This window comes from Phyllobates terribilis, unplaced genomic scaffold (genome assembly GCF_046119375.1).
Source record: "Phyllobates terribilis strain yellow unplaced genomic scaffold, ASM4611937v1 Scaffold_7__3_contigs__length_470593459, whole genome shotgun sequence".
Taxonomy (NCBI): domain Eukaryota; kingdom Metazoa; phylum Chordata; class Amphibia; order Anura; family Dendrobatidae; genus Phyllobates; species Phyllobates terribilis.
In genome coordinates, this window is record NW_027362767.1 from 69,274,844 (window position 1) to 69,300,418 (window position 25,575).

At 41.4% G+C, this 25,575-nt stretch overlaps 1 long non-coding RNA gene across 1 annotated transcript in view; it reads right to left on the minus strand.

Moving 5' to 3' along the window:
* Positions 1-25,575, minus strand: part of LOC141153686 (uncharacterized) — a 59,031-nt gene that overhangs the window by 3,495 nt on the left and 29,961 nt on the right. The window contains exon 2 of the long non-coding RNA XR_012247333.1: positions 11,200-11,325. This is a non-coding gene — a long non-coding RNA (uncharacterized lncRNA). The remainder of the gene's footprint in view (positions 1-11,199; positions 11,326-25,575) is intronic.

A 25,575-nucleotide genomic window follows, 5' to 3' on the forward strand; every position in this document is an offset into this window, starting at 1 on the left:
TACGTTTGTTTCATATCAGTTCAGGTCCTTTTATGAGGCGGTGGACATAACAGTTTACCTTTTGGATGGCCGTAACATTGTGTAAATGAGGGCAAGACTATAGACCACTATTACGATTAGTTTCAAAAGTAGACGTGTTAATAGTTTATATTTATCTATTAACAAAATGCAAAGTGAATGAATAAATGAGAAGTTTCAGGCAGATCAATATTTGATGTTACCACTCTTTACCTTAAAAGCAGCATCCAAGCATTATTTCTTCTATGTTCAATTTCCCCAGTTCCTAAGTTTTCGTGCATAGATAGCCATACCTTTTCCATGGAAAAGTGACCATTTAGCCACAATTCTTCCATGACGAGCACTTCTGACCAGACTTGAGTTGGGTGTTGCTGAGTCTCCCTGGTTGATGACAGTTCTGAGCTGATGGCACTGCTGAACAATTTCCGATATTGAAGGGAAGTGAGCATGATGTGTCTTTCATCTGCTGCATTAAGTTTCGCTGGCCGAACACTTCGTCTATGGTCTGCAACATTGCCCATTTATTTGTGCTTCTTCAAAAAAGCTTGGACTGCACATTTTGAAACCCCAGTCTGTTTTGAAATCTTTGCCTCGACGAGACCTCGTTGATGCAGTATAACTACCTTGTGTCTTGTTGCTGTGCTCAGTGTTGCTATAGTATGTGACATGAAACTAATACAACCTAAACTTTTGTAACAGAATTTTGCTGTTCCCCACCCAGTTTAAAGCCAACTACACAGTGGTGTCTATTTCCATTAATGACTGGTCTTCAATGTACAGTGGGGAAAATAAATATTTGATACACAATCAATTTTGCAAGTTTTCCCACCTACAAAGATTGGAGAAGTCTGTAATTTTTATCGTAGGTACACTTCAACTGTGAGAGAGAGAATCTAAAAAGGAAAAAAAACAAAATCACATTGTATGATTTTTAAATAATTAAATTGCATTTTATTGATTTCATGCACTATGTATGTGATGCAATAGAAAAACAGAACTTAATATTTGGTACAGAAACCTTTGTTTGCAATTACAGAGGTCAGACGTTTCCTGTAGTTATTGACCAGGTTTGCACACATCGCAGCAGGGATTTTGGATCACTTCTCCATACAGATTTTCTCCAGATCTTTCAGGTTTCGGGGCTGTCGCTGGGTAACATTGAGTTTCAGCTCTCTCCAACGATTATCTACTGGGTTCAGGTGTGGAGACTGGCTAAGCCACTCCAGGACCTTGAAATTCTTCTTACAAAGACACTCCTTAGTTGCCTTAGCTGTGTGTTTTGGGTCATTGTCATGCTGGAAGACCCAGCCACGACCCATCTTCAATGCTCTTACTGAGGAGGTTGTTGGCCAAATCTTGGGATACATTACCCCATCCATGCTCCCTTCAATACGGTGCAGTTGTCCTGTCCCCTTTGCAGAAAAGCACTCTCAAAGTATGATATTTTCCCCACCATGCTTCGCGGTTGGGACGGTGTTCTTGAGGTTGTACCCATACTTCTTCTTCCTCCACACACGGCGAGTGGAGTTGATTACCAAAAAGTTCTGTTTTGGTCTCCTCTACCACATAACCTTCTCCCATGCCTCTGGATCATCCAGATGGTCATTGGCGAACTTCAAATGGGCCTGGACATGTGCTGGCGTGAGTGGGAGGACCTTGCATGCCCTGCTGGATTTTAATTCATGACAGCATAGAGTGTTGCAGTAATGTTTGAGACTGTGGTCCCAGCTCTCTTCAGGTCATTGACCAGGTCCTCCCGGATAGTTCTGGGCTGATTCCTGACCGTTCTCAAAATCATCCTTACCCCACGAGGCGAGATCTTGCATTGAGCCCCAGACCGATGAAGATTTACAGTCATCTTGTGTTTCTTCCATTTTTCTAATTGTGCCAACTGTTGATCCCTTCTCAACAAGCTGCTTGCCTATTGTCCTGTAGCCTATCTTCAGCCTTGTGCTAGTCTACAATTTTGTCCCTGGTGTCCTTAGACAGCTCTTTGGTCTTGGCCATGGTGGAGAGGTTGGAGTGTGATTGATTGAGTGTGTGGACAGGTGTCTTTTATACAGGTAACGAGTTCAAACAGGTGCAATTAATACAGGTAATGAGTGTAGAGTAGGAGGGCTTCTTAAAGAAAAACAAACAGGTCTGTGAGAGGCAGAATCCTTGCTGGTTGGTAGGTGACCAAATACTTATTTCATGCAATAAAATGCAATTTAATTATGTAAAAGTTATACAATGTGATTTTCTGTTTTTTATTTTTAGATTCTGTCTCTCACAGGTGAAGTGTACCTATGATAAAAATTACAGACCTCTCTATTCTTTGTCAATTTTGCAAGTTTTCCTACCCACAGTGTATCAAATACTTATTTTCCCCACTGTATATATAGATGGATAGATGTATGTGTGGATGAATATATATTTGACCACTACCACATATATAGTATAATTGGTTACTCATACACCTATAATTTTACCAAAATCCCTGACACTGTGCAAGTGTACTCAGAAGAATTGATGCTGTTTTGAAGGTAATCGGCGATCACCGCAAATATTGATCTGATTTAGATTTATTTTGTTCATTCAATTTGCGTTTTGTTAATTGATAAAAAATAAGCTATTAGAACTATTATTTTTGAGAGAATTCCTATATATACAGTCATGGCGAAAGTGTTGGCACCTTTGAAATTGTTCCAGAAAATGAAGTATTCCAGAATATTGCAATTACACATGTTTTGTTATACACATTTATTTCCCTTGTGTGTATTGGAGCAGCACAAAACAAAAACAGAAGTAAAAAAGGCAAATTGGACATAATTGGGGGGGACAAAATTGATGGCACCCTCAACTTAATATTTGGCCCCTTGGAATAAACTGCAATAAGTCGCTTCCTATAACCATCGACAACCTTATTACAACTCTCAACTGGAATTTTGGACCACTCTTCTTTTGCAAACTGCTCCAGGTCTCTCATATTTGAAGAGCGCGTTCCCCCAACAGCAATTTTCAGATCTCTCCACAGATGTTCAATGGGATTTATATCTGGACTCATTGCTGGCCATTTAAGAAGTCTCCAGCGCTTTGTTTTCATCTATTTCGGGTATGTTTGGGGTCATTGTCCTGCTGGAAGACCCATGACCTAGAACGCAAACCCAGCTTTCTGACACTGGGCACTACATTGCAACCCAAAATCTTTTGGTAATCTTCAGATTTCATGATGCCTTGCACATAAGCAAGGCACCCAGTGCAGAGGCAGCAAAACTACCCCAAAACATAATTGAACCTTCACAATATTTGACTGTAGGTACTGTGTTCTTTTCTTTGTAGGCCTCATTCTGTTTTCGGTAAACAGTAGAATGATGTTTTTTTAACAGAAAGCTCTATCTTGATCTCATCAGTCCACAAGATGCTTTCCTAGAAGGATTTTGGCTTACTCACATTTTGGCAAAATGCAGTCTAGCTTTTTTTACATCTGTGTCAGCAGTGGGGTCCTCCTGGGTCTCCTGCGATAGCATTTAATTTCATTAAAATGTCGGCAAATAGTTTGCGATGACACTGATGCACCCTGAGCCTGCAGGACAGCTTGAATTTATTTGGAACTTGATTGGGGCTCCTTATCCACCATCCAGACTATCCTGCTTTGCAACCTTTCATCAATTTTTCTCTGCCGTCCACTTCCAGGGAGATTAGCTACAGTTGTAGCAAAAAACTTTGGCACACCAAAGTATAATGAAACGTGAACCGAATCGGTTTCGGATTCCGGTACCACTGGTGCAGTTTTAGGCTCTAGGTACAAGTTCAGACTTGACTGTCTCTGGTACATTGGACAGGGAATAACCAAAAACAAGGAGGTCTGTCTATCTATGCTCTTCCAAAATATGAACAAAACCAAATAAAATAAGAAACTGGAGCAAATCAGGTAAAATTCAAGATTTTTATTTAACAAATGTTAAAAAGAGAAGTATCACATCATGTTATAATATATAAAAGAAGGGGAGAAAATAGAAGCAATACCAAAGTGCCACGTCTGTACAGGAAATGCAAAATAATCTCGGCAGAAAATAGTTCCTAATTAGAGGGAGGGAATGAGGACTAAAACACCGTCAATACTGGGAAAGTAAATGATGCAGTTCAAATAAGTATCAGCTTGTCCTCAGGAGACAGAGAAAAAGAGAACCCTTAGCATGATTAACAATAAATATAAAGTGCTTGTGCAAAACAATACTCAAATTCAGCCGTAATTGAGGGATATAAAACCCTTTCATGCTAGAGTATATATGTGAAGAGTCCACAATAGTACATCAAATGATAGAAAAAACAAAAAGGTGAGGAGAAAAAACCTCATAACGTATTGTCGTATTAGCATAGAACGTGGGACATGCTGTAATGCTATTATAACAGTGGGGTATAAAGGACAGCAGGTCAAACCCATTCCCTTCCAAAGGACACACATAGAATAAGACGCCTGATACACAACCTGCAGGATGTGGATAAGACCGGGACCTGACAATGTGATAGCAGCTTGCAGACTGACTAAACACAATTGTTGCTCAGGCACCTCTCAACAGGTGGAGGTGCCTTAAGTACTATGTGCCTCCCAGCTATTGGCTGGGGACTCAACAGGAGTGTGCGCGCTGCCTCTTTGAGTGACAGGGAGCGCACGCCCTAAGCACGCTGCCATGGGACCTGCGAGGCATGCGTAGGCCCTGATGCACAGAAGCCAGAGCATGAGAGACGGCAGAGCGGCCTGGATGGGTGAGTAAGTCCCTGTTTCTGTGTATTTCAAGGGTGCCAACACTTTCGGCCATGACACTGTATCTCTATATGTATTATAATATATATATATATATATATATCTGTTTATTAGTTAAAATGTAACTTAAACCACTGCTAGCTCCTAATTTTTCTGTGTCTCAACTACTTCATGTCTGTATCTGATATGTGGAGCCATGTTCAGATATTTCCGGCTATAACCTTTGGTTAGGTCTTTTTCACAACACGTTTTGCCCTACGATTACCATGTATGTGGGGTAACCTCATGTTGTACACTCTAAAATGTCCAGAGGCATTTATTGTCAGATTGAGACTATAAAATTGTCCTTTTGGCCTCTGCTTGGAAAAAAATATATGTATAAAATTTTAGTAGGCTACACTATTCAATTGCACAAAGTGCAAGTAAAAAAAAAAAGTATTCATTTTCTAACCTATTTAATGCCTCTCTTATGTGCACTCTCTTGGCAGATACCTTGGCCGACATATAACTGAAGGGGGCATGGACCTTTCTGTGTGATGTGTTTGTGTCCACCACCTTGCCATCACCTTCATCTGCATAAAGAAGGCTGAAAACACTTGCATTAGGAATGTTTTGCACGTAGCCGATCTATCTTAATTTACCATATAAATGGAAGTTATGCTTTCAGAGGAAGCTATAAAAACCATACAGTACATTTAACTAGTAAGCTCATATTCACCCCAGCCGAATCCTAATATATAGAATGGATGTCTATTGGCAGTCCGTTGCTATAAAGCTATGTAATGGATTGTTCTGATGAAGAATGAGTTTTCCAGGAACAGCTTTTGCTGACAGTTAAATAAATGCATGATCCTGATTGTTACTGACAATACCTCCTATTTAATGTTTTTTTTATTTTGTAGTTTTGCACCCCAAATGTACAGCACCTTGATTTTAACATGCTAGTTAGCACGCTGCAGCTGCTACAAGAAATAAAAATAACTTCTGTACTGAAATCCTTAAAGGTGACTGCTTAGAGATTGTGCAAGAAGGTCAAGGAAAGTTTCTGTGCTCCCAGCAAGAAGATCCATATTAAGATAAAGTGCAACAAACCCAGTTGTGAATGGACAGGTATTGACATTTGGCAGAAGGTAAGTCACTTCAGTAATTCCTGCTAATCTGAGTATATTTTTATTTATTGCTTTGGCTTTTGTAGTAGTTTCCTTCTGGAATTCACAACTCTGAAAATGAGAAGAATTATACTCCTCTTATCCTTCTATTCATTCTAACCATTCTTCTGGTTATAGTGGCACAGATTGCCTGAAAGTATTGTGGAATTTATTTATGTTTTTTAAGTTTTCCTAGCATAGTGGATACCACAGTGAAAGACCCTGATTCTAGTGGTGTCACTTGCTGAGCTGTTCGCTACAGTTTTGATCAAATCAACTGCAGATCTAGCAGTTCTCTGAACGTTGAGCTCTTTATAACCCCGCCCACACCACTGATTGGCAGCTTTCTTCCTCTGCACAGTGTACACAGAAAGCAGCCAATCAGTGATGTGGGCGGGATTATACACAGCTCAGCATTCCAAGCTCTGCTAATCTGCAGCAGATAAAACTCCTATCAAAACTGCAGCAAGCAGCCCAGTAAGTGACGCATAGCTGGAATCAGGGTCTTTGCACCCACATTATCCATTAAAAAAGGAGTAAAAAGCGGCACTCGTCATCCCTTAAAATCCAATCTTTATTTATTGCACCTGAAAGGCATAAAATTGGTGGAAGAAGAATGCAAGGAGTATGAGGACTATGGCCGATTCGGGTTACTCCAACGCTTCTACGGGTCCTGTTCAAAGGTGACGTAGAACTAATTCTTTCTTAAGCTGTTCCCACGATACGTCACAATAACCAAGTAATAAAATACAAAGCAGGCGCATAGCGAATATAGTTACATCATAAAAACACAGGCGGATCATTCTTATCATTTAGACCTTGAGCATTTAATTGAATTCTCCATTTTGCTTTTCTCAGTAACAGCATGTGATGATCACCTCCTTGAACAGGAGCGTTAACTCTTTCTAAACCAGCAAACCACAGAGTTTTGGGATTGCCATCATGGCAATCACGGATATGTTTGATTAACCTTAGGGGAACCTTTCTCTGAATTAACAGAACGAAAATGTTCACGGAACATTGGTTAGAAGAAACATGTCCAGTAGGTAATTTTACATGTGGGAATTGTCCATTTTGCAATTTTCCTATTATTAATAATCTCTTACAAGCAGGTTCCATCATACATCAAGTTTCCCAATTTATCTCCTGTAAAAAGAACTACGTTGTATACATAATTTTTTGCCCATGTAAATTCTATTATGTCGGTAAAACCATCAGATCCCTTGATGTAAGGTTCCGAGAACATTTTTGTTCTATTCAGGACCTGAAAACCACGATATCCCTTCAACACCACACGGCTCATGATTGAGTGATCATTATTATCTCAGAGTGGATAGTGCCGCATTGCTTCTCATGGATTTGCACCTACATCATGCTGCTTTCAGATGAGGGAGAAATAACCTGGTGACAGATTCCTTTTAATACCTAATTGGGTGAAGTTGGTGGATTGCCACAGGGAACAGAAATATTGTTCAGATGTGCCCTCCAAGTAAGAGATGCTCTTAGTGCCTGACTGATAAATGAGGGTCATGAACAGGAAAACCCTCCTCTAGCCCCGAATTTCCATAATTCTTCACACAAACAGGCTGTCCACTACTTTTACATTGACAGCCTATCCTTAGGACATCCTGCACATCCGCCTCCTATTGAGACAGCCAGCTTCGCAAGCGAGTTCTTTCGGCCGCCGTCACCATTGACTCTTTGCAAATCGCGGGTATAGGTTCCCCAGATTCTTCAGCGTACTATGCATGCTCACAGAGGCGGAACGTCTCGCATATGCATTAGTTTTGCCAGGAGCCGATGGTGACGTCACTCTTGCAAATAATGTCAGTCACGCCCCGGGGGGGGGATGTGCTTACAAGGTGAGTGAGGTGTACTCCAGGTGTGAACAACGCCCAGCCAGACCAGTCCTCGCAGATTTGTACTATATAGCCCGTGGATGGATTAAAGCTTGATTTTACAATTATTGCGAAGGCGCTGTCATGGGTATACCGCGACAGAGAGGGGCCACGGTGTCTGGTTTCATGTACTCATGCACTGGTTAGAAGCACTTCACCATCATATTAAACAATGCAGGTTTTCTCTTTGCTGATAGTGCAGTGGTTAATCTGCACAGTTAAGAGCTTCTGGAGCTTTCCTGCTTTGTTGGTCTCAGCCGTTCAGTGTTGGCCACTCCCCTCTGCTATATATACTCACCTTTGGCACTTAGAGATTGCCAGTGTTAGTTCATACTGCCTGGTTCTGGATTTGAAGGTGTTGGTTGTTTGAGCTGGCGTTTGGAGTGTTGTTCAGAAGACTGTTGCTTGGCGTTTTATCTGTGTGCATATCCTCACCCTCTCCTATTTGGTTTTCCTTCCTATACTTCCCGGTGTTCCACTCTGTTGTATGTGACTGCATATTTGTGTGATTGATATCTTCATTTATCCCTGTACATCTTCCCTTGTTAGTCTGGTTTGTGTATTCTTATACATTACAACTCCCCACTTCCCTGGGTGGGGGAGGGGACAGATAAGGGTTGATTTGGAAGCTCAGCAAGGCACGTGGCCCCAGCGACTTCACCATCAGAAGTAATTCAGGGAGCAAGGATAGACTAGGGCACCCCTAGCTTTAGGGATAGGGAAGGAGCCCCTAGTCCTGGGATATCCTGCATCAGTGCCATGACAGGAGCTAGATAGAATGTAGAAAGAAACCTAGTAGCTGTTCAGGAGAAACTAGGATGTGGTGCCTGCATTTTTTGGAAAGGTGTTGTGTCTAATGAGACAACCTTTTTTGAAGTATGTCTCCAAAAACCTAAAAATTTATTATAAAACAGAATATGTGCAGAATAATCACTTTTCTAAACACATTCATTAGCAAATTCTTCTGAATGGCAGTACGGTCCTGTCTTGGTCTCTCCGTGCTGTGGGCTGCCGGGATCTACGCGCAGGGAGACACTGTCCTGCTCTGTCACCTAGACTCCTCATATCCCTTAGAGCCAGTTCTGTAGAATAACATTACATCCTACCATGCTTGTTCCCCTTAGGCATACTAGGAGACAGAGCGGGACACTCTGAGGGGAATTCGTTAAGACCATAGGTTTATCCATCACTCTTGATCACAAGCCCACTGGAGTAAGAGGCAGCAAACTTCATAAAGAGGCACATGCTGCGATATGTCATGCTCCCTCTGCAAGACCCCCACCTGTTATAAAAACTCCCATCTCCTAGTGCACAAGGTATGGATAAGTCCTTGTTGCTATATAGAGGCAGAATCTGCTAGGAAATGTATTTAGAAAAACAATTATGTTTGCCCCTGCATTATCATGATCATTTTCTATATAAATTAGAAGATACAATTCTAGATTGTTTAAAATGGAGTTTTCAAGTTTGCATTATTTATTTTTTTTTTTTTAGAAAAACCTTGTTTTCACCTTTTAGCAGATTAGAACAAGCTGACTCATGATTAAAATGCCCCCAAGCCAAACAAGTGCAGGTAATAACATGACCATTGTTTTCAAGAGTGATAGATGGGATGCATACCATAGCTTGCATTATTGTATATGTGCCTGCCCTAACTAGAATTTCCACATATTTCTCCTTCTAGCTTTGTCCAATGTGTAGTTTTCCCTATTGACAAAACATTGGTCCTTTTGTATCACATCAGGGAAAATGTTGCTCTCGGAGATTGGAGGAGATTTCTGCTCTGGTATGACTTGGTTTTCCTATGTATTGAGTATGTTGTGTGCCAAAGACCATTATCAAAAGCGGCGCTGACCAAATTGTTAAAGAGCAACCATCGTTTTAATTCTTCTTTTTTGTTTGTAAATCAAAAGCATGCCTGAAGCATGCCAGGAAAACTTGCAGTAAAATATCTGTATCTGCTTAGGCTCCTCCCGTCTCCATAGAATTTTAAAAGCACCAATTGTCATCTCCTATCTTAATAATGGGAAAATCTGGCTTCACTGACCACAGATTTTACCCACGAATTGAGAGTGAAAGAGCAGTCCAGGAGGAGAAAGAAGCAGATTTCTCTGATAAGATACATTACAAAGTTTCTGGCCAAATATTTAAGTACACCTTCCTACCTACTTGTTTTCCATCTATCTCCGCACTTCTCTGGCTATATCAAACCAGAGCTGTCAATCAAAGAAGAGGTGGGATGGAGACAGAGGGAAAACAAGTAGGTGGGAAGGTGAATTTAAATGATTGGCCGCTCCATGATGCACTGAACACCTGAGCTGGGTTTGAACAGTCATTATGTGCTGAGAAAGTCCCTTTAAGTCATCTCCTGTTAACGCAGCCATAGTGTATGCATACCCAGAAAAGTGTGAATTGCCGGGATTTCCATGCTTTAATGCATGTGTTATGGGCCACCCACTTAGTGGTTGGGGGGCAATGTTGTGCTATGGGTAGTCCAGATTAGCTGTACCAACACTCTCCATAATGGAAGGCCTTTGAGAAAGGAGAAAATTGTGGCGCTATCTAAGCGTAAAAATTACACGCAAATATATAAGGTGAAAAAGACATGGCAGTGCTCACCTGGTGAGGTTGTGCTAACTGAGGCACAACACTAGGTATAAGTAGCTGAATGTACAGCGGACTGCAGCCGACCTGGTGGACAGTGGGGAGTTCCTCCAATGTAGACCCAACAGTAGACGAAAATGTAAAAAATCCAGGAAAATGACGCTTCCACCGAAATGACAAAGCCAAAGTGGTATTCCTCCAGAGAATTCAGATGAATTTATTTAAAAACAATTAAAATACATACAACCTGTTTCGCCTGAGAACAGCCATCCTCAGGTGTCTAACATGAACACCTGAGGAAGGCTGTTCTCAGCCGAAACGCGTTGTTTAACTGTTTTTAAATAAATCCGTCTGAATTCTCTGGAAGAATACCACTTTGCCTCTTTGTCATCTCGGTAGAAGCACCATTTTCCTGGATTTTTTCCATTTTGCACCAATACTCTGCCATTACAACTTTCTATAGCCATTTCTCCCTGTCCATTATTCAGCCTTTATTTCACAGTAACTATGTAAAACCAGATCCCTTTGAAATCCTATAATGCAGGTTCATCTACCCCTTTGTCCATGCTGCCTTGCTGTTCATCTGTAACCAGTTTCGGTGCTTATATAATGGTATTTATCCCTGTTAGATTAATTCAAATGTTGTGTGGAACAAAAGGTTTGTGAAAAATTATCTCCTATACATAGAATAGGGCATAACTTAATGTTCTCTGAGAATAAAACTCTGCAGAACCGCATCTAAATGGAGCAGAGGTTGACAACGTTCTCCACAGTCATCCATTACCTATCTGATTGTAGAAGATGGCGGAGTACTGCGCTCTTCTTTCTCCAGTAGCCTCTTCGGGGCTTTGTTGTAGTAGGGGCTTATTTTTGTTTCAAATCAAAGGCCACCTGGAGGATTGTCCGGTACCTTGAAAAAAACAAAAAAAAAGCTATGTTACCTTGATGAACCGTGGGCCATGGGCAGAAAATATTCACTCTCACGTTACATGTCCTGTCCTGTTCTGTTCTGTTCAGAAGATTATTCTACAGTCTTATTATCATCACAGACAGGATTATAATAACTGATAACACAGGATCCACCATTCACAATAGGTGATGTCACAGCTCACCTTCTCCTCCTGTACTGTGACTGATAACAACTCTATATACCGTAGATATCACCTATTGTGAATGGTGGATCCTGTGTTATCTACTGTATATTTGAGGTGTTATCAGTCACTGTACAGGAGGAGGAGGAAGTGAGCTGTGACATCACCTATTGTGAATGATGGATCCTGTGTTGCCACAGCTCACTTCCTCCTCCTCCTCCTCCTTGTTTGTTTGTTTTTTTACATAAAAACCTGATTTAAACAAATGGTCATTTTTTTGATGACACATTCCCTTAATTAAAATGAATATTTTTTGGCATATGGGAGGGAACCTATGAGCGCACAATGAGATAGTAGAGGCCACCATATTGGTTGGTGTCAATGTCTTAGTGCTGTAAGGAAGGAGCCGCTGCCCTATTTCTCTTTTTCTAATTGGAAACCATTGGCCTTCTGATGAATGTGGAGCTAAACGACTGAGGCACCTCTGTGCCCCCCATCTGACAGTCTTCAGGAGTTCAAATGCCTTTCATTCTTGACATTCATGGGGCTTGGACTGAGGGGAAATGTATTTCAGATCAAAATTAAATTTGAGGAAACTTGAGAAGAATTGCTGTATTTTCCATTAAAGTTCACCACAAAAGTTGCTGCTTCCCTTAATTTATTCTCTAACGTTCCTGGAACACATAAAACGTCTAGTAACTAACTCGTCTGGATCCCAAACAAGAAGCTTCCATGTACGATTCTAGTCTTCTAAGGCAATGAGTAAAAGTAAGGTTTTTCTTTTTTATTCATATGTTTAGTTTAAGGAATCAGTGGAACAGATCTCTGAGATTTGGCAGAAGGAGAGAGTTAAAGTCTGTCGGGACAGAACAATTGGACAGAAAGGGAAGGTGATGGGAGATGTAAAATTATACCTGCAGCCCAGACTTCAGACATTCCTCAGCGCACAAAGAATCCTATTCACAGCCCAGAAAACGACGTCCTAATATTCAGGGCTGAGACCATCATTTTTACTCACTTCTTAAAATACCACACAAGATCCCCAGTATTTAACCAGCACTGGAACTTCTCTGCAATCCAATATGGGCTCAGGGAAAGTAAGGAGATGGCGTAAAATTACAATATATTTTGCCCACCATGTCTGAGACTCCTACTGGCTCAGCATGTGCCCGATGAGGAAACTAAATGAGGTCGGGTCCTGGGTGATCGGATTATCATATAAATGTTGGGACTTCCCAAAATGCAGGAGTTTACTTTTATTTCTTTGATGACTAAGTGAATCTAAATATGCAAATTACCTCTTCAGAGAGGAAGAGGACTTGAACTCTAGTGCCACCTGAGTGGCAGTAGAGTTCAAGTCCTCTTCCTCTCTGAACAGGCAATTTGCATATTTAATTTTCCAGAGGAGCATGCAAGGCGTATAAGTCTCCTCATACTGGCGTGCCGAACCTGGCATGTCACTCTCCACAAGGAGAAAACTCACCCCTTAAGTAAATCTAAATATTCTTTTTAAAGAGATTATCCAGAACTACAAAATCAATGTCCTTACTATAGACCATCGATATTGGATCAGTGGAGGTCAGAGTCTCGGCACGCCTGTACCCCATTGACTGCCCATTCCCATTTTTTGTTTACCAGGCACTGGGTTTTACTTTTAATATTGTCTGTGTCTGATATTAGAACTCCATGCCATTTACTTGACCCCCTACCAATCTGATATTGAAGATCTATCCGAAGCACAGACCATTCATTTTGGAGTGAATAACTCCACGCACAGTGCACCAAACAATGGTGTCAAATGTTAGACCTTAAAGGGGTTGTCCTGTCCACATAGATAAGTCTGCAATCACTCTGTGTGACCGCAGACTTATGAATCTTATTTCCGGTTTCTGACCGGGACCAGAGGGTATGTATGAGTTATACATACCGCAAGCCAGTGGGCGAGGCCTCGCTCCATACACTTGTATTGAGCCAAGCCTCGCCTCATCTATTGAAGTGGCCGGCCAGTGAGTGCAGCCAACTAGAGGGCATAGCCTTGCTCCATACAGATGTATGGAAATGAGGCCGCGCCCACTTGCCGGGAGTATGTATATGACATATGTACAGTACAGACCAAAAGTTTGGACACACCTTCTCATTTAAAGATTTTTCTGTATTTTCATGACTATGAAAACTGTACATTCACACTGAAGGCATCAAAACTATGAATTAACACATGTGGAATTATATACTTAACAAAAAAGTGTGAAACAACTGAAAATATGTCTTATATTCTAGGTTCTTCAAAGTAGCCACCTTTAGCTTGGATGACTGCTTTGCACACTCTTGGCACTGGAAATGGTCTTCCAACAATCTTGAAGGAGTTCCCAGAGATGCTTAGCACTTGTTGGCCCTTTTGCCTTCACTCTGGTCCAGCTCACCCCAAACCATCTCGTTTGGGTTCAGGTCTGGTGACTGTGGAGGCCAGGTCATCTGGCGTAGCACCCCATCACTCTCCTTCTTGGTCAAATAGCCCTTACACAGCCTGGAGGTGTGTTTGGGGTCATTGTCCTGTTGAAAAATAAACGATGGTCCAACTAAACGCAAACCGGATGGAATAGCATGCCGCTGCAAGATGCTGTGGTAGCCATGCTGGTTCAGTATGCCTTCAATTTTAAATAAATCCCCAACAGTGTCACCAGCAAATCACCCCCACACCATCACACCTCCTCCTCCATGCTTCACGGTAGGAACCAGGCATGTAGAGTCCATCCGTTCACCTTTTCAACGTCGCACAAAGACACGGTGGTTGGAACCAAAGATCTCAAATTTGGACTCATCAGACCAAAGCACAGATTTCCACTGGTCTAATGTCCATTCCTTGTGTTCTTTAGCCCAAACAAGTCTCTTCTGCTTGTTGCCTGTCCTTAGCAGTGGTTTCCTAGCAGCTATTTTACCATGAAGGCCTGCTGCACAAAGTACCCTCTTAACAGTTGTTGTAGAGATGTGTCTGCTGCTAGAACTCTGTGTGGCATTGACCTGGTCTCTAATCTGAGCTGCTGTTAACCTGCGATTTCTGAGGCTGGTGACTCGGATAAACTTATCCTCAGAAGCAGAGGTGACTCTTGGTCTTCCTTTCCTGGGGCGGTCCTCATGTGAGCCAGTTTCTTTGTAGCGCTTGATGGTTTTTGCAACTGCACTTGGGGACACATTCAAAGTTTGCCCAATTTTTCGGACTGATTGACCTTCATTTCTTAAAGTAATGATGGCCACTCGTTTTTCTTTACTTAGAATTTGTATTATGGCAAGAAAAAAGCAGCTAACAGTCTATTCAGTAGGACTATCAGCTGTGTATCCACCTGACTTCTGCACAACACAACTGATGGTCCCAACCCCATTTATAAGGCAAGAAATCCCACTTATTAAACCTGACAGGGCACACCTGTGAAGTGAAAATCATTTCCGGTGACTACCTCTTGAAGCTCATCAAGAGAATGCCAAGAGTGTGCAAAGCAGTCATCAAAGCAAAAGGTGGCTACTTTGAAGAATCTAGAATATAAGACATATTTTCAGTTGTTTCACACTTTTTTGTTAAGTATATAATTCCACATGTGTTAATTCATAGTCTTGATGCCTTCAGTGTGAATGTACAATTTGCATAGACAAGAAAATACAGAAAAATCTTTAAATGAGAAGGTGTGTCCAAACTTTTGGTCTGTACTGTATATGTCCCGGGTCAGAAACTGGCAAATCTCCGCAGGGCACAGTGTATGCACTGGGGGGGATTCATAAGTCTGCAGTCACACAGAGTGATTGCAGACGATTTGGACCAGACAGCCCCTTTAAGGCAGTAGCAACTGAATGGGGTTGTCTTCTCAACTTTTTACTTTTTTTCTATCGCAAATGTAACTGACCCTAAACATCTTGCACTTAGTGCATATGATATGCACTGCTTATAGAATATCTTGTAGGTGACTGTCTTCCAATTTTTGTCACCCATGGACCATGTTCACACAGTGCAGTTTAGGTACAGATTTTGTATGTTCTTTTTCTTTCAAACAACTGGGATGGAATCCAAAATAGAGCAGATCTAATCTTGTTCTAAAAAACACCTTGATAGAAAATCTCTGTATAACTTGCCAATGTTGAGTGTACAACAGGATCCGGAAATCTTCATAATGCTAAAAGTCTGTTGAAGGTGTTCTTTTAAGAACGATAGGATAGGTGATAAGTGTGTGATCACTGGGGGTCTCAATCATAAGAACAGCATGGTGGTCAAGTATGAATGGAATTGTTCCATATAAAGTCCCAGAGATAGTCAAGTGCTTTACTTCATTAAAGGGGTTATCCGGGACTATTTTATTTTTTTCTCTTGGGGCTCAGAACTGACAGGCAGGTAGTTGCCAACTACCATCCTGTTCTGTCTGGTGCCGACTCAAAGCGGACATGGACCGCCCCTGACAGCGATTCTGTTGCTTCATTTGACCTTAAGTCAACAGAGCAGCTTTTCCTCTTCTGGGCTGCTTTGTCTATGGGGAGTGTGTGCTGATGTCATGCTGATTGACAGCTGGCTCCCCGCAGTTAGGTAGCAGGTAGCCAGCTCTCAATCATTATGACATCGTCAGTCACGCTCCATCAACAGAGCTGAACAAAAGAGAAGCTGCTGTTCTGTCAACGTGACAGTAACCGAAGTTGTAGAATTGCCAGTAGGAACGGTCTGTGACCACTCTGGGTTGGCGCCAGGCAGGAGGTTAGAAACTACCTGCCTGTAAATTCTTAGGCCCATAGGAAAAAAAATAAAATAGTCCCGGATACACCTTTAATTTGTGTAATGTACAGACAGTAGTCCTTTAGTGGTAATTGTGCTGGACCGTGTGTTATACAGTACAAATACTGTTCCTTCATATGTTTTACATACTGCAAACTCTTATAAACCGCAATTCAAGGATCAGAATAGATACTCAATGGTGCAGCATTTCCTGCAAAACTGCATGACCTCTACAACCACAAATGAAAAGTGGTTGTGTACGGTGCAGGCACAACCCAGGTGTAGGTATATACAGTGGGGAAAATAAGTATTTGATACGCTGATGATCTTTAAGAAGCCCTCCTACTCTGCACTCATTACCTGTATTAATTGCACCTGTTTGAACTCATTACCTGTATAAAAGACACCTGTCCACACAATCAATCACACCTCAACCTCTCCACCATGGCCAAGATCAAAGAGCTGAGGACAGAAGCTGGAAAATTAAAGCATGCGGGTGCTGCTGTACTAGGGAGATGCAATATATAATTTATTGAATGTGCTACGTGTTTTGGAATTGATCCGATCCCTTCCTAAGGTACCTGTAATGCGTAGTACATGCAATAGAATATTGTTGGATTGTATCAAGCATCTCCCTAAAACCGTCATCCTGCAGTTTATTTGTTCTATGACTGTTTTGTTTATACAACAAAGTAGCAAAGTGTAATTTCACAGCTAAGAAAATGTTACTAAACCTTGATGAGGGGCTTTTACTTGCAAAGTAAATTTCAACCTGTTTTTTCTTTGGTCCACAAATCTAAGGAGGAACTGGAGCCGTGAAAAGGCGATGCAACTTTTTTTTTTCTTTTACAATATTAATCTATGTTTTAATAATAATAAAAAATATATATATTTCTGCTAATCATTTCTTTGCACATCCTTTTGGCATACCATGGATCCAGGCCAGCATTAGACTCCCACCTATTAAATATTAGATGCACAGTTGGTCTCCACTGTAAAAACATCTGTTGGCCATAAGTGCACATTATACGCTCTCGTTTTCCTTGCATCTTTAAGTGACAAAGGTCTTGCTCTGTCTGTGACGGCAGAAGGGATATTGTTGTTATCAGGCTGCCATCACGTCCAGGCTGCTCATCTCCTTCCAGGGTCGCAGAGGGCCCCGTCTGCTGCATGAGATCCTAATCGGAAACAAATTGTTCCTTATTTTAATGCATGTTCTGTTTGTTTTACATTATTGGATCGCTCCTTTATAATTTCCTGTGCTTCACATATCTACATGCTAATTTCTCCTCTCCTGTTGGCAGTGCGCTCTGCCGCTTATCCATTTTAGGAGTATACATGACATTTTATAGATGATGTTCATCATCGTGTTTTCATTTGCACGCCTGCTTAGAAAACAGAATTAGCAGTGGATAACTCCGCAAGTGCAGAAAAATCTGTAACACAATCTACAAACTAAGGGAAAGTATAAGGTTTAAAGGGGAACATGTCTGTCTGCTATGTCAGTGAATACATGCATTCTCTAGGAGCTTCTTCTGCATTCTGCGGTTCCTCTGTAATCTCTCCTGGAAACGTATTGACAAATAGGTATTATCCTTCCCATTGTCAATGAAGCATGTTTACACTGTCCGAGCAACACTGATGGTGTCAGGTTGTATAAGGAGACATCCTATTGACAAAAGGATTGATAATAATTGTTAATTTAAAGGGTGTTTCCAAGCCTCCAAGGGATTGTCTGGCCTTAGGTTACAAGTCTGCAGTCAGTCTGACTGCAGACTTGTGAATCCTTACATTGCGCACCGTGAGGATTTTCCAGTGCCGGAAGCGGGCGGTCACATGACCTCAAATCTTCCATCTGCATACATCCAGCCATATTCCAACTGGATGCATTGAGCCATGGCCATCTAGTCGGCGTATGAGTGCCTATATGTAAATCATATACTTGTGGTCACTTGCCCGCCGCTCCCGGCATCGGAGAATTCTCACTGCGTGCAGTGCGCACAATGTGGGGATTCACAAGTCCGCAGTCACATAGAGTGATTGCAGGCTTGTAGACTAAAGGCTGGACAACCCCTTTAAGATATTGATGACCATCTGTAGGATAGGTCATCAATATTAGATCAGTGGGGGTCCAACACTGGCACACCCACCGATCAGCTGTTGTCAGCTCCAGTATAACATGTAAAAAAACTTTAAAAAAAAAATGGAGAAATTTGAGACTAGAGATGTCAAGATGTCTCCATGGATTCCTCTACAAATCCCGAGCCGGGGAGGTAAACATTTTCTAATTGACCTCTACATTCCTGATTTTTTATTTTTTCTTAAGATGAGTCTTCTCTTAGGTCTCATGATAATTGATACAGGGATCTTAGACCAGTGCAAATTAAATGGATTCAATTAAACGTAACTGCATAGCTTCTAATCTATTATACATCTATTTCGGAGGGATTTGACCATTTACAACAAAAGATAGGTGGGGTCCATTGACTAAAAAATTAATTCAGAATTAAACTATTGTACATTAAATCAAAATAGTCCACATGTCATTTAAAAATATATTCAAAATCCAGAATAATTTAATGCTCCTTAATTAATGAAGAGAATATGTTGAAATCAAAATTAGGTGTAGGGAGGAATATAAATTCTGAATGATGGCTATGTTATATGAGGTAAATTTCCTAATTTTTTTGTTATCTAGAAAATAAAATAATCCATCAATAATGTGATCCTCTACTGTAGATCATCAGGATTTTACTGAATTAAAGTTATGTGGGTGAATAAAATGGTCTAAGGGCACAGTTCGATAAATTGGCGTGAGCTCGTAACACAACGCATGGACTCCCCCCTACTCGAGTATGACAGCTTCACATATTTCTATGCAGCTGTTACACTCTGGTCGGGAGAGCCACCGGCCAGTCCGTACATTGCAGTTCGATCTCGCTTCTATTTATACGGCCGTATGACTGCGCCCTAATATTCGTCACAACAGACATTAATGTAAATAAAAAAGCTGAATTCAGGCACTTTAAAATAAATTTAAGAAAAAAAAGTTCACATTAATACGTTAGAGCTTTTGCTGCTGATCTCTGCTTTCCTCCTCCCTTCTCTCAGTGTTAGAGATAGCAGCACGAATGGAGTCAGGGGCCAAAGTATCTCAGTAAGGCACTGAAAAGAAGTTGTAGACAAGGAGGAAAGCATATAGAGAGGAAAAAAGTGCAATATTAGAGATGAAAGCAAGTGAAGACAGCAATAGGCTGTAAACACACAGATCTCACATCAAACCTATATTACTGGGAGGGTTACTCCCACAAGAGAAAAATCTAAAACTTGGATCAGAAAACTATACATCAGGGGATATAAAAATGAATAACGGAATGAAGATTATACACTGAAACTTTCTTAACTCATTTTATTAATTAAAGATAACCACTAACATGTAAAAACAAATTTCCATGTCAAAGGTATTCATAGCCTTTAAAGTAGACAGTTATTTTCATTCCTAACCTCTTCTTATTGAGCCACAAAGCAGGTCCTGCTTAACATCTTGCTACAGAGCCATAAAACAGGTAATTCCAAACCTCTTCCTACAGAGCCATAAAACAGATCCTTCCTATCCTCTTCCTAAACAGCCATAAAGCAGATCCTTCCTAACCTTCTCCTACAGAGCCATAAAGCAGATCCTTCCTAACCTCTTCCTACAGAGCCATAAAGCAGATCCTTCCTAACCTTCTCCTACAGAGTCATAAAGCAGATCTTTCCTATCCTCTTCTTACAGAGCCATAAAGCAGATCCTTCCTAACCTCTTCCTACTGAGCCATAAAGCAGATCCTTCCTAACCTCTTCCTACAGAGCCATAAAGCAGGTCCTTCCTAACCTCCTCCTACAGAGTCATAAAGCAGATCCTTCCTATCCTCTTCTTACAGAGCCATAAAGCAGATCCTTCCTAACCTCTTCCTACTGAGCCATAAACTAGATCCTTCCTAACTTCTTCCTACTGAGCCATAAAGCAGATCCTTCCTAACCTCTTCCTACAGGGCCATAAAGCAGATTCTTCCTAACCTCTTCCTACAGGGCCATAAAGCAGATCCTTCCTATCCTCCTCCTACAGGGCCATAAAGCATTTCCTTCCTATCCTCTTCCTACAGAGCCATAAAGCAGATCCTTCCTAACCTCTTCCTACAGGGCCATAAAGCAGATCATTCCTAACCTCCTCCTACAGAGCCATAAAGCAGATCCTTCCTAACCTCTTCCTACAGGGCCATAAAGCAGGTCCTTCCTATCCTCTTCCTACAGAGCCATAAAGCAGATCCTTCCTATCCTCCTCTTACAGGGCAATAAAGCAGATCCTTCCTATCCTCTTCCTACAGAGCCATAAAGCTGGTCCTTCCTATCCTCTTCCTACAGGGCCATAAAGCAGATCCTTCCTATCCTCTTCCTACACAGCCACAAAGCAGGTCCTTCCTATCCTCTTCCTACAGAGTCATAAAGCAGATCCTTCCTATACTCTTCTTACAGAGCCATAAAGCAGATCCTTCCTAACCTCTTCCTACAGGGCCATAAAGCAGGTCCTTCCTATCCTCTTCCTACAGAGTCATAAAGCAGATCCTTCCTATCCTCTTCCTACAGAGCCATAAAGCAGGTCCTTCCTAACCTATTCCTACAGGGCCATAAAGCAGATCCTTCCTTACCTCCTCCTACAGAGCCATAAAGCAGATCCTTCCTAACCTCTTCCTACAGGGCCATAAAGCAGATCCTTCCTAACATCCTCCTACAGGGCCATAAAGCAGATCCTATCCTCTTCCTACAGAGCCATGAAGCAGATCCTTCCTATATTCTTCCTACACAGCCATAAAGCAGGTCCTTCCTATCCTCTTCCTACAGAGTCATAAAGCAGATCCTTCCTAACCTCTTCCTACAGGGCCATAAAGCAGGTCCTTCCTATCCTCTTCCTACAGAGTCATAAAGCAGGTCCTTCCTATCCTCTTCCTACAGAGTCATCAAGCAGATCCTTCCTATCCTCTTCTTACAGAGCCATAAAGCAGATCCTTCCTAACCTCTTCCTACACAGCCATAAAGCAGGTCCTTCCTAACCTCCTCCTACAGAGTCATCAAGCAGATCCTTCCTATCCTCTTCTTACAGAGCCATAAAGCAGATCCTTCCTAACCTCTTCCTACAGGGCCATAAAGCAGATCCTTCCTAACCTCTTCCTACTGAGCCATGAAGCAGATCCTTCCTAACCTCTTCCTACAGGGCCATAAAGCAGATCCTTCCTAACCTCCTCCTGCTGAGTCATAAAGCAGATACTTCCTAACCTCTTCTTACAGGGCCATAAAGCAGATCCTTCCTAACCTCTTCCTACTGAGCCATAAAGCAGATCCTTCCTAACCTCTTCCTACAGGGCCATAAAGCAGATCCTTCCTAACCTCTTCCTACAGGACCATAAAGCAGATCCTTCCTATTATCTTCCTACAGAGCCATAAAGCAGATCCTTCCTATTATCTTCCTACAGAGCCATAAAGCAGATCCTTCCTAACCTCTTCCTACAGGACCATAAAGCAGATCCTTCCTATTATCTTCCTACAGAGCCATAAAGCAGATCCTTCCTATTATCTTCCTACAGAGCCATAAAGCAGATCCTTCCTATTATCTTCCTACAGAGCCATAAAGCAGATCCTTCCTAACCTCCTCCTACAGAGTCATAAAGCAGATCCTTCCTAACCTCTTCCTAGAGAGCCATAAAGCAGGTCCTTCCTAACCTCCTCCTACAGAGCCATAAAGCAGGTCCTTCCTATCCTCTTCCTACAGGGCCATAATACAGATCCTTCCTTACCTCTTCCTAGAGAGCCATAAAGCAGGTCCTTCCTAACCTCCTCCTACAGAGCCATAAAGCAGGTCCTTCCTATCCTCTTCCTACAAAGCCATAAAGCAGATCCTTCCTAACCTCCTCCTACAGGGCCATAAAGAAGATCCTTCCTAACCTCACTTTTGCCAAGAAGCTTCTGAGTAGACGTGGTCCTACCATTTCATTTATACATAGGCCCTTTTCCTCCTGCACATCTACATGTTACATTTACAGTGGTGGCCAAAAGTATTGGCACCCCTGCAATTCTGTCAGATAATACTCAGTTTCTTCCTGAAAATGATTGCAATCACAAATTCTTTGGTATTATTATCTTCATTTAATTTGCTTGCAATCAAAAAAACACAAAAGAGAATGAAGCAAAAATCAAATCATTGATCATTTCACACAAAACTCCAAAAATGGGCCAGACAAAAGTATTGGCACCCTCAGCCTAATACTTGGTTGCACAACCTTTAGCCAAAATAACTGTGAACAACCACTTCCGGTAAGCATCTATGAGTTTCTTACAATGCTCTGCTGGAATTGTAGACCATTCTTCTTTGGCAAACTGCTCCAGGTCCCTGATATTTGAAGGGTGCCTTCTCCAAACTGCCATTTTGAGATCTCTCCACAGGTGTTCTATGGGATTTAGGTCTGGACTCATTGCTGGCCACCTTAGAAGTCTCCAGTGCTTTCTCTCAAACAATTTTATAGTGCTTTTGGAAGTGTGTTTTGGGTCATTGTCCTGCTGGAAGACCCATGACCTCTGAGGGAGACCCAGCTTTCTCACACTGGGCCCTACATTATGCTGCAAAATTTGTTGGTAGTCTTCAGACTTCATAATGCCATGCACACGGTCAAGCAGTCCAGTGCCAGAGGCAGCAAAGCAACCCCAAAACATCAGGGAACCTCCGCCATGTTTGACTGTAGGGACCGTGTTCTTTTCTTTGAATGCCTTTTTTTTTTCCTGTACACTCCATGTTGATGCTTTTTGCCAAAAAGCTCTACTTTTGTCTCATCTGACCAGAGAACATTCTTCCAAAGTGTTTTAGGCTTTCTCAGGTAAGTTTTGGCAAACTCCAGCCTGGCTTTTTTATGTCTCGGGGTAAGAAGTGGGGTCTTCCTGGGTATCCTACCATACAGTCCCTTTTCATTCAGACGCCGACGGATAGTACGGGTTGACACTGTTGTACCCCCGGACTGCAGGGCAGCTTGAACTTGTTTGGATGTTAGTTGAGGTTCTTTATCCACCATCCGCACAATCTTGCGTTGAAATCTCTCGTCAATTTTTCTTTTCCGTCCACATCTAGGGAGGTTAGCTACAGTGCCATGGGCTTTAAACTTCCTGATGACACTGAGCACGGAAGACACAGGAACATTCAGGTCTTTGGAGATGGACTTGTAGCCTTGAGATTGCTCATGCTTCCTCACAATTTGGTTTCTCAAGTCCTCAAACAGTTCTTTGGTCTTCTTTCTTTTCTCCATGCTCAATGTGGTACACACAAGGACACAGGACAGAGGTTGGGTGAACTTTAATCCATGTTAACTGGCTGCAAGTGTGATTTAGTTATTGCCAACATCTGTTAGGTGCCACAGGTAAGTTACAGGTGCTGTTAATTACACGAATTAGAGAAGCATCACAAGATTTTTCAAACAGTGCCAATACTTTTGTCCACCCCCTTTTTTAGGTTTGGTGTGGAATTGTATCCAATTTGGCTTTAGGACAATTCTTTTTGTGTTTTTTCATTGAAGACAAATTAAATGAAGATAATAATACTTTTGGCCACCACTGTATAACATAAGACCTTTTTTGGCATTTTTTTTATCTTGCAGCCTTATCTATCTGGCGCGATCCACTTCTCTTCAATCCTATATGAGCAATACTTTTTCTTGTACTTTTAGTCAAGTGTGAATATTTTACCCTGAAATTAGTTTTTCCAGATGTAAGATAAGAAGCTGATTGTAATCTTCAACAGCATGAGACTGAGCAGGGGGACACTACTCCAGCATGAACCAATTTTGACACAACACAAAATGTTACTCTTATTTTACGAGATGCAATATGACATTTGACATTATATGAATGGTCGAGGATTAGCCTGAAGCCAACTCTAAATCAAGCCTTTTGTTTAGTGTTCAGTCCTATGCTTGTATTCTCAGGAGGTAACCAGCTGCTTTGCCCGTGTAGGAAAGTGACACAAAAAACTTCTAAATTTCTCTAATATTAAGTGATTTAGAATGACCAAGTAAAGCGAATCTCCATCTTTGTTATCATCAAGTCATTTTTCTTTCCAAACTTCTGTTCTGAATAATTTCTTAATATATTTTTATATCGATCAGACAATTTTTGCAACACAGAGCTCCAAAATTCCCTGCATAGATTTAAACATAAAATGCTGGTACTTACATTCACCACTAGGGGAAGCTAAGGAGCTGATTGCATACAGCACAAATGTTGTTAAATGGGTTGTCCAGGCTTGGAGTACAAGTCTATAATCACTGCATGTGACTGCAGACTTGTGAATCCTCACAGGGTACATTGTGCGTGCTGTCAGGATTTGTTGGTGCCGGCAGCAGTCGGGCGAGTGTCCGCAAATATGCGATTTGTACACATGCCGACTAGACGTGCATGGCCTTGATTAATACTAGATTGTTGGGCGAGGCTGGACACGTCTAGTCGGAACGTGACTGGAAGTATGTGCTCCAGGCGCCGGCACCGAAGAATCCTCTCGGAAGAGAGAAAAAATACATTAGGTGAAGGGGCTATCCCTTCTGCCTTCTTTTTTAAACAGCGCCATACCTGTGTTGTGTGTGGTATTGCAGCTCAGTTCCACTGGAGTGAATCCCACCAATTTTGATTAGATGTGCTAAATTTCAACTGTTTATGTGCAAAGTACAACAGACCCACAAAAACCTCTTGTCAGGGGAAAAAAAAGGTCAGAGATTTTGGACCTTAAAGGGGTGGTCCGAAATACAACTTAATTTTCATCCTAAATGCCTGTCTATTTAATGCCATATTTTGCAACCTGATTAGCTAACATAACACATGCTCAATAATACAATAATTACATTTGGTTAATGTGTAATAGATATATTGTATATATTTTTGCATAAAGATGATAAAGGGGAATTACACATAAAATAATTCACTAATAACAGTAAATTATTAACAAAATGGCTTGCACTTGTTCCCATTAGTGTCTCTCTCACATGAGTATTTATTGTATATTGTGTGTGAGACCAATTTAGGGCACATTATATATTAGTGAAGGGGCACTACAATTACTTATGGTCTGGACAAGTGGAACGTGCCTTCAAAAATGAACACTATAGCTGTGGACCACCTGTCTTTAAAATAAAAAAAATATGAAATTTTGCTATTTTCGCACCGGCCACTGGGGTTTTTTTTTGTTTTTTTTTAGACTTTAACTTCCTGTTGTTTCAGGAAACACATTAGCCACAATAGACAGACTGACCAA